This window comes from Limulus polyphemus, unplaced genomic scaffold, assembly GCF_000517525.1.
Source record: "Limulus polyphemus unplaced genomic scaffold, Limulus_polyphemus-2.1.2 Scaffold42, whole genome shotgun sequence".
Lineage (NCBI taxonomy): Eukaryota > Metazoa > Arthropoda > Merostomata > Xiphosura > Limulidae > Limulus > Limulus polyphemus.
Window position 1 is genome coordinate 1,128,396 of NW_013665652.1, and position 8,061 is coordinate 1,136,456.

The window sequence follows — 8,061 nt, forward strand, 5'->3', positions numbered from 1 at the left end:
AGTCTACGATCAGAAAGAGGCTCGCTTGTGTGCACACGGGGGCTCTCAATCTCACACTGCAAGCGAACGTAGTTACTGTTGGGTTGTAAGAACTATTTTCTCAGAAAAGCAAAAACGAGTTTCTTACCAACGTTTCAGGTAGGTTAAATATATGCATTTTTATATGGATAACATGTATGTTTTCTGATAACAGATATTATGTTTAGTAGAAAATAGAGTATCAAGAAATAAATAATTTAGTAATTACTCAATATGTGAAAGAAGAGTTAAGACAGCAAAGACTATAACTTAGATTAATAACTAACCTATTCGTGTAATCTTACGCAATAATTTTTAAAATTTCGTCTAAATTTAACTGTTAGCGTTGTTATTTTAATAATATTAATTATAGTGTTCTTTCTTGTCATTATAACGTCGTTCTTTTAAGTTTGTTTCAGATTTAAACAGTAAACTGCAGCGTTCAAGTACTCTACTATACTTCGTGAAAATATTTCTTAGGAAAGAATTAACAACTCATATAAAATTATTGATAAGGAACATCAGTATAATAATAAGGTTATATTTATTTAATTACGTTGCATTCAGTAAAGCTACGAATTTTGGAAAATATTGATAATTATTAATCCCCTTTACACAAACATTTGTTTGTAGAGATAAATGGTATATATTTGCGATCCTTCACAAATTTATTTTAAATAATAGTTTTATTCAAGTAATTGGATAATATTTTTCTTAAACGAGACAGAAATGACTTTAAGAAACCTGCAAGCCAATATAGCATCTCATCTCATATATATATATGTGTGTGTGTGTGATAGCAGCACACCATATTCCTTTAACGTACATACAAGACTGCTCCTAAAAATGCAATGCATTCCTTATGCCTCTTCAGGTTTTCTTTCTCGCAAGTACTTTACTTGTGTTTGAGGCAGAGAAATTCTGGCTGTTAAAGAGGATATTAAAGACTGTAGCGAGATATAACTCACAATGCTATCTATGTAAAAAGCTTGGAGATACCACCAAAGAAATTTCTATTCGACAACACAACATTTCAGTTTGTTAAAATATAGCACACAAAAAGGAAGATTTTGACATTAATTTTTCATCAAATTCACAATAACGTAACTTGTAGGAAACGGGGACAGCGCTTTTATATGAGAACTGTCATATCTTGAGCAATCGACCTTTCTCAGCTTCAAAGGTTGTGCTATGATCTTTATGGAGAACGGTTCGATAGTTTTGTTACTATAATACTCGACAAAAGAATTAAAATTACCTATAGAACATCTCATAATATAAACTATGAATTTGTTCCTGCGTAAAAATTCTTCAGATATTAGACATTATTTTACAGTAGAATACAGAAAATCTGTAATAAACAACAAAACTACCAAGATTTATCCAAGAATGTTTTTTAAAGATTAACAAAGAAACGCACAGGTTTATTATTTAGAAATAGGTAGTATGTTATAGAACTTTTATCTTTATATATATAACACAAATATTTATATGTCCGTTACATGCGTAAATCCTTATATGTTACAGATTTTAGATATATTAATGTTTAAAACAATGCTCTTCTTGTGTTGTTGTTTTTTTCGCACCACATTATACACATTCCAGTTTTGTTTTATACTCATTATTGATGTTTAACTTTGAGCAGAAAAGAGCGATCATGTCAATACATATATAATTCAAAAGAGTATATTTACCAACTTTGGTAACGAAATAATAACTTATGCTATATATAACGTCATTGTAAAATTTGAAAGCACAAATTAATATGCAACTTAGATCATACGAAGCATTTCAAAGTATTATATGCACAAAATGTAAATAAAACGTTTTCTAATACATTCATAATCCCAAAATGTTTCTTATTTAAATGTTGCCAAAATATCCATTTTGTACTCGATTATTTATACATTTTATGTTATATTCGCCGATTTAACCTAAATGTTTAGATTTGTTTGTGTATTTATGATTTTGAAACAGTTGCGTATGTTACCCAAGCTATTGTTTGAGCAACGATGTTAATTCTATCCTTACCAACTGGGCTTTTACTTACAATTTTCGACTTAGTGGTTGGCTCTGTCTACATATTCTCGTCAAATATTAAAACTTATTTTTAAATAAAGTGAATAAAGCAGCTTGGATGAAGTTTTTAAAATTGTGTATGTATTGTGGTGATACTAATGCACTCAACGCGTTTTGGCAGTCCGCACCGAAAGTATATTTTTGGTATGATATTGATTATATCTGAATTTCTCTAATAAGAAACTACCATTTTTAAAGAAAGCTATTACATTGAATAAATAAGTATCTTTCTAGCATGCTTGTTTAGCTGAGTAAAAAGAGAGGAGAGGTAAAGTACTCTAGAATACCTTGATAAAATGATGTGCTAAGAATGTAAAAATATGCAAAGCGCAAATGTTTTTGCTAGTTTCGTAGCTGTTTATATGATGTCATAACATAAATAATAATATAATGATGAGTATAATGATATTAATTTCTACTACTAGAGTTATGTGATTCTACAGTTACGACAAAAATACAATTTATTTAAAAATGGCTTATCAATCCTAATAGTGTTTACTATACATAGCAGTCAGAAAATAATCCACTAAATGAGCTAACTCATAAGTGTTATCATGTTAGTATAGAAACTAGCAAGGTGAAATAAGATTAATGAAATGATATTACCTGCAGCAACGAAAAACGTGTTGAACTCAAACTGAACATGTCACACACTCGTATTATTCAACGATGTGGCAAAGCATAAAATTGAGAAAAGAAAACTTAGCAGAATAAACTAGTTGAACCATTTGATACAGAAGAGTAGAAAGTCGATATCTTTTCAGAATAAAGTAACTGAAGAAACGTTTTTGCCCAGATCATGTAAGTTTTTGTGACAAAAATAATCATTTCTAAAAGATAAATGATAAAATATAATTTATGTATATGAAAAGTTATGTCTATTTATGTTTGATATCATATCCATAGACTATATATACTTAATTCACTAGTTTGAAAACGATAATAAAGCTTATAGACTTTCCACACCTTTAATAAATTTCTTCGTTCTTCAAGACAAATGATATATTGAATACCAGGCGACCTTGACTAAGGTAACTTACTTGATATCGAACATGATGAACAGAAAATCACTTTTTGTATGTATTTTTGTTCAGTGTTTCCAAACAAAAAACATTTTCTGTATATACTTCTAAGATTAAAGTTCTTTGTACTTTTTGTTTGTTTTTTATACTTGCAACTTCATTTTGTAAGAAAAAACACAAATATTTATATGCGTAAATATTATAAATGATTGGCTTTTTAATATGTTCTTTAGAACGGTATGAGTAATTGATTTGGCTCAAAATACGTATCTACTCAACGGTTTTTATTATTCTAACACTATTTTAGTGTTAAAAACATAACAATCTATATTTTTCTTTCGAATTATTCTTTATTTTCTTCAAAACAACTCATATTTAAAAAATGTTACATTGAACGTCATTTCACAATTCATGTAATAGTCTTCAGACATTATTATAGCTACTGTTATTTAAATTAATTAAAATAGTTTATAGGCATTTTTCTGGACTAAGCTAGTAAAACTATTGCTCTTACACCTGAAAGTAAAAATATCAGTGTAGAATTAAATCAGGCTGAAACGTGGGCCATACTGCATCACAAAATAAATTCCGATAAATGTAAGCCTTCGAAAACTAAATGGCTAAATTACGCAGTACTATAAACAGTTTTACGTGACAAGTCTTACGTGTTGCCTCAATGAGATATGTGGAGTGGTAGGTGGATTAGTAACGTAATGTATAATATAAATATATATATATATACATTCTATTTCAGCATATACAATAATTATATCATTTTGATAAGCACAGTTATAAAGAAATAGTAGATATACCGATGATTTCTAACTATTGAAGCTGTGTTTCTAATTTATATCTTTATTATTACGAAAAAAAATATCTATAATTTTCAAATCTGGAATTATTTTTCTTAACATATAGATATGCTGACAATTTAATTAATATTGATAATCCTGTAACAATTAATTACATAGGTAACATTTTTCCTACAGTTCGAGAGATGGAGAACACTTCTATATCAAATACTGAAGCACATTATTTAGACTTAGATATTAAGATAATTAATAATTATAGTAATATTAATATTTATGATAAAAGCAATGACTTCACATTTCAATTTTTTGGAGTTTCATCTCCAAACAGTAATGTACTGACAAATGCCATACAGTGTATTATACATTCGCAGCTTCTTAGGCATTGTAGAACTTGTAGTAATGTTCAGTTTTTAATAACTTATATTAATATATAGATTAATTTTTAAAGGATTTTATTTGAAAACTTTCATTTACTATTTTAACTTATTTTTATAATAAATACAAAAGTATTTATATAGATTTCTAAATAGTAATCTAAACAAAATTATAATATACACAATGAAAAATAATTTCTAAAATTTATTGTAGGGAAAATAATTTAAATTATTTATTTAGACATTTCATACCTTAAATAGGTGAATGAATGTAATTATATCACATTCCCTATATAAAACCTGGTAATGCGTGGAACGCTAAAACTATTGACGATCCAGATAGTAGCATGGAAGGGTGAAGGATGAAAGCTATACTAATAATTTAGGTTGGGCTTAATATAATAATACTACACATCTTGGTATTTATGTCCAAACATCATATTGGGGACTGAATGTTAACTTCAAGGACAGTTTTGCTGTCTACCTCATTGTCTTTGCATTCTAACTATTCCCTGGTAAAACAGCGCTAAGTCTACGGATTTACAATGTTAAAATCAAGGGGTCGATTCTCATCGGTAGACACAGCAGACTTCTTTATATGTTTTTGAGCAACCACCATCTCACATCTGGGCTACAGATAACGAAAGGTGGGATGTTGTGGGCTAGAGGACCAATATCTGCTCGTCTCTCTCTTCTAAGCATGTGAGGGGCGTTGAAGTTGAGGTTAAACTGGATAGACGGCGTACCCACAACGCAATTCGGGTCTTACTTCTGCTGGTACCTCAAAAAACCGGGGCACATTGCATTATGACCCACATTACGATTAGTGCCACGGCGCTGGATGTTTGATTTGTGGCTGAAATTTTGTTTTCTTTTTCCTTCTCTCTCCATAAAATTACATTTAATTATATTTCATCTACGGTTTGGATACACTGTCCTTCCTTTTGATGTAATCCGTTTTATAAAAAAAATTGTAGCTTTCTTATATATAAATATATATACATACATACAAAGTCAAGAGTTCCACAGGAGTCTTTTTTTTAAGTATATATTTTATTTTTTACATTTGAAACATAAAATATCCTATATGAAAAGTAAGTTTTAGATCATGTATCGTGTTTTATAGAGTGGGCGTGTGATCATGCGACTCTTTTGTATCTGAGCGAATTCCATTTTTGGTATATCGGTATCAAAAAAATCTTTGTTACATTTGTTAAACATCTCTCTGCTCCTGAAATATATACTTGCTGTTGATTCTTATGGTTATAGTTTGAGCAACGTAATGCTTGCTCTTTTGATGTGGTCTGGTATTTGGACCATTACTTAATTTCTCCCAGATTTATATGGCTTTGAGATGCGGAACATGCTTTGAATATTCTTTAAATCTAAAGGCAGAACATTATTATTAACTTTAAGACTGCCTTCGTTGAATAATGTAGTTAACTACATTACTTCCCTCCAGCCTCATCCCAAATAATAACATTATTAACGTTTAAGTTATTATCTTTCAAAATTCAAAATTTTCCCTCCCATACACCCATCAGCAAGAAACCGATACATGTTTGTTCTAGTAACTAAACTATTAATTACGACTCTGTAAACGATAAGCTTGTGTTCCACAATTTAGGATGAATGGGTATAAAAGTAACAGTATTAGAAATAGTTTCTGTTACATATTTTAATTATATATGAACGTATTTGCTTTATTTGTTTGTGTAGAAACAAACATTTTTAATTTATCAAAAGCAACTTTGAAAGATATCATGTTCTATTTGTAAACAAATGTTCTCAAATTCTTAGCCCCCCCAGTGGCACAGCAGTATGTCTGCGGACTTACAACGCTAGAAACTGGGTTTCGATACTCGTGGTGGGCTGAGCACAGATAACCCTTGTGTAGCTTTGTGTATAATTAAAAACAAACTAACTAATTAAAATTCTTCCATAGCACTAACCAATTTTCCCAGAGAAAACCTCTATAGGGGTACTTGATTTTCTTTTTAAAATGTCTGAATTTCTATAATTATTATTCTGACTTTTAAACGTTAGAGAAATTGGTGGAAAAATCAGAAAGTACTTGAGAAAAGCCTACAAGACGACTTCTAAATAACTTTCGGAGATTTCTATAATCACTTGAATTTTCTAATTCTTAAAATAATTTCTTACAGAAATGTCTATATGTGGTGCTATTATATGTTCATATATTATGCATACAGGATGTACGTGTATTAAGCAAGGAATATTCACTCTTTCAAAAACAAAACAAAAAATTCAAAATTATTCAGGTGATCATGGCATGTTCACGTCTCTAATGTTTATTCAATTAAGCTAGAATGCTAGGACAAAAGCAACCCATGCACATTTCACATGTTTCTGATGGACGAAATCTCGAGATATAAAATGTGGTAACTTCGACGACTAATTTAAATTATTATATCGTCTTATATATTTTAGCCAGTTGTGAATCGTAAGAAAAATATACTATTTAATTTTGTTTTTTAATTCATCTTTCTAAAATATTTCAGTTTTAAATTAATCTCAAATACATTATTTGTAGTGCAAAAGATAAAAATATATTACAGATATCGTGTTCTGACTGTATTCTGTATTCTTAATATTTAATAGTCTAAAATGCATAATTTTGAGCATTATTAATCAAATACTAATTTAGTGGCGTAAATCCAATAAAATCCGCCCATATTCTAAAGACAGCTGAGCTGTAAAACTCGAAAAGTTTAGTAGATAAGTTAAAAATTTTTTTAAATAATATTTTATTTTTATTCATAAGAATAGTATATATATATTATATAACAAGGAGTGTTTTGGTCCGAATAATGATGCCTCAGATGTGGTATCCTTACAATATAAGAATTTAAAGGCGATACATTAAAAAATTAGAATTATTGCTTATGCCACTAAATTATATATTTTATCAAACCTCTACAGGATAGGATTAATCAGTTTGATATTTAAAGAAATAACATATTCTATTATATACAAATGGCAGTATATTTCCTTGGATTTAAAAATAGTTATGTGTCAAAAAGAAACCATACATGTTTAGAATCATTCGCGGTCTAATGATTTATAGATTTGTTTGTTTGTTTTTAATTATGCACAAAGCTACACAAGGGCTATCTGTGCTCTGCCCACCACGGGTATCGAAACCCGGTTTCTAGCGTTGTAAGTCTGCAGACATACCGCTGTGCCACTGGGGGGCGCAATAATTTATAGAATAGCTGTTATGGTTTGTTTAGAAGATGGCGAAGCATGATATAATTAATTATATTTGGCGTAAGACATTATGTTAAGCCCATTGACATTTGTAGACTACTTTCCTAATCTAGTCCTTTATGGATTATCAAGGAGTAGAATAGTGTATAACAATAGTATTTACACCACACTATATTTGTCTTCATAGCCAGCAATGAGTTTCGCTCAATCCAGAGCTCTTCATGTCGGCTGGGATACGAAGAGTACAATTGTGATCGGAATACTATTTATATAGACTATTTGTTAGAACAACAATTATTATGGTGTGAACGCCTTTTAGAGGCTGGCGAAGCATGATATAATTAATTATATTTGTCGTAAGACATTATGTTAGGCCTATTATATTTTTAACACCACATTCATAATGTAGTCCCTTACGGATTATCAAGAATTAGAAGAGTGTATAACACTAATATTTTAGTTTAAACAACTATATTCAATTATGTACCAGCTGCCCAGTGTCGGCTAACAATACGAAGAATTATA

The 8,061-nt window shown here is 29.6% G+C and overlaps 1 protein-coding gene across 1 annotated transcript in view; it reads right to left on the bottom strand.

The window, feature by feature from the left end:
- LOC106462023 (lachesin-like) overlaps positions 1 to 8,061 on the bottom strand; it is a 141,217-nt gene that overhangs the window by 129,840 nt on the left and 3,316 nt on the right. The window lies entirely within an intron of this gene.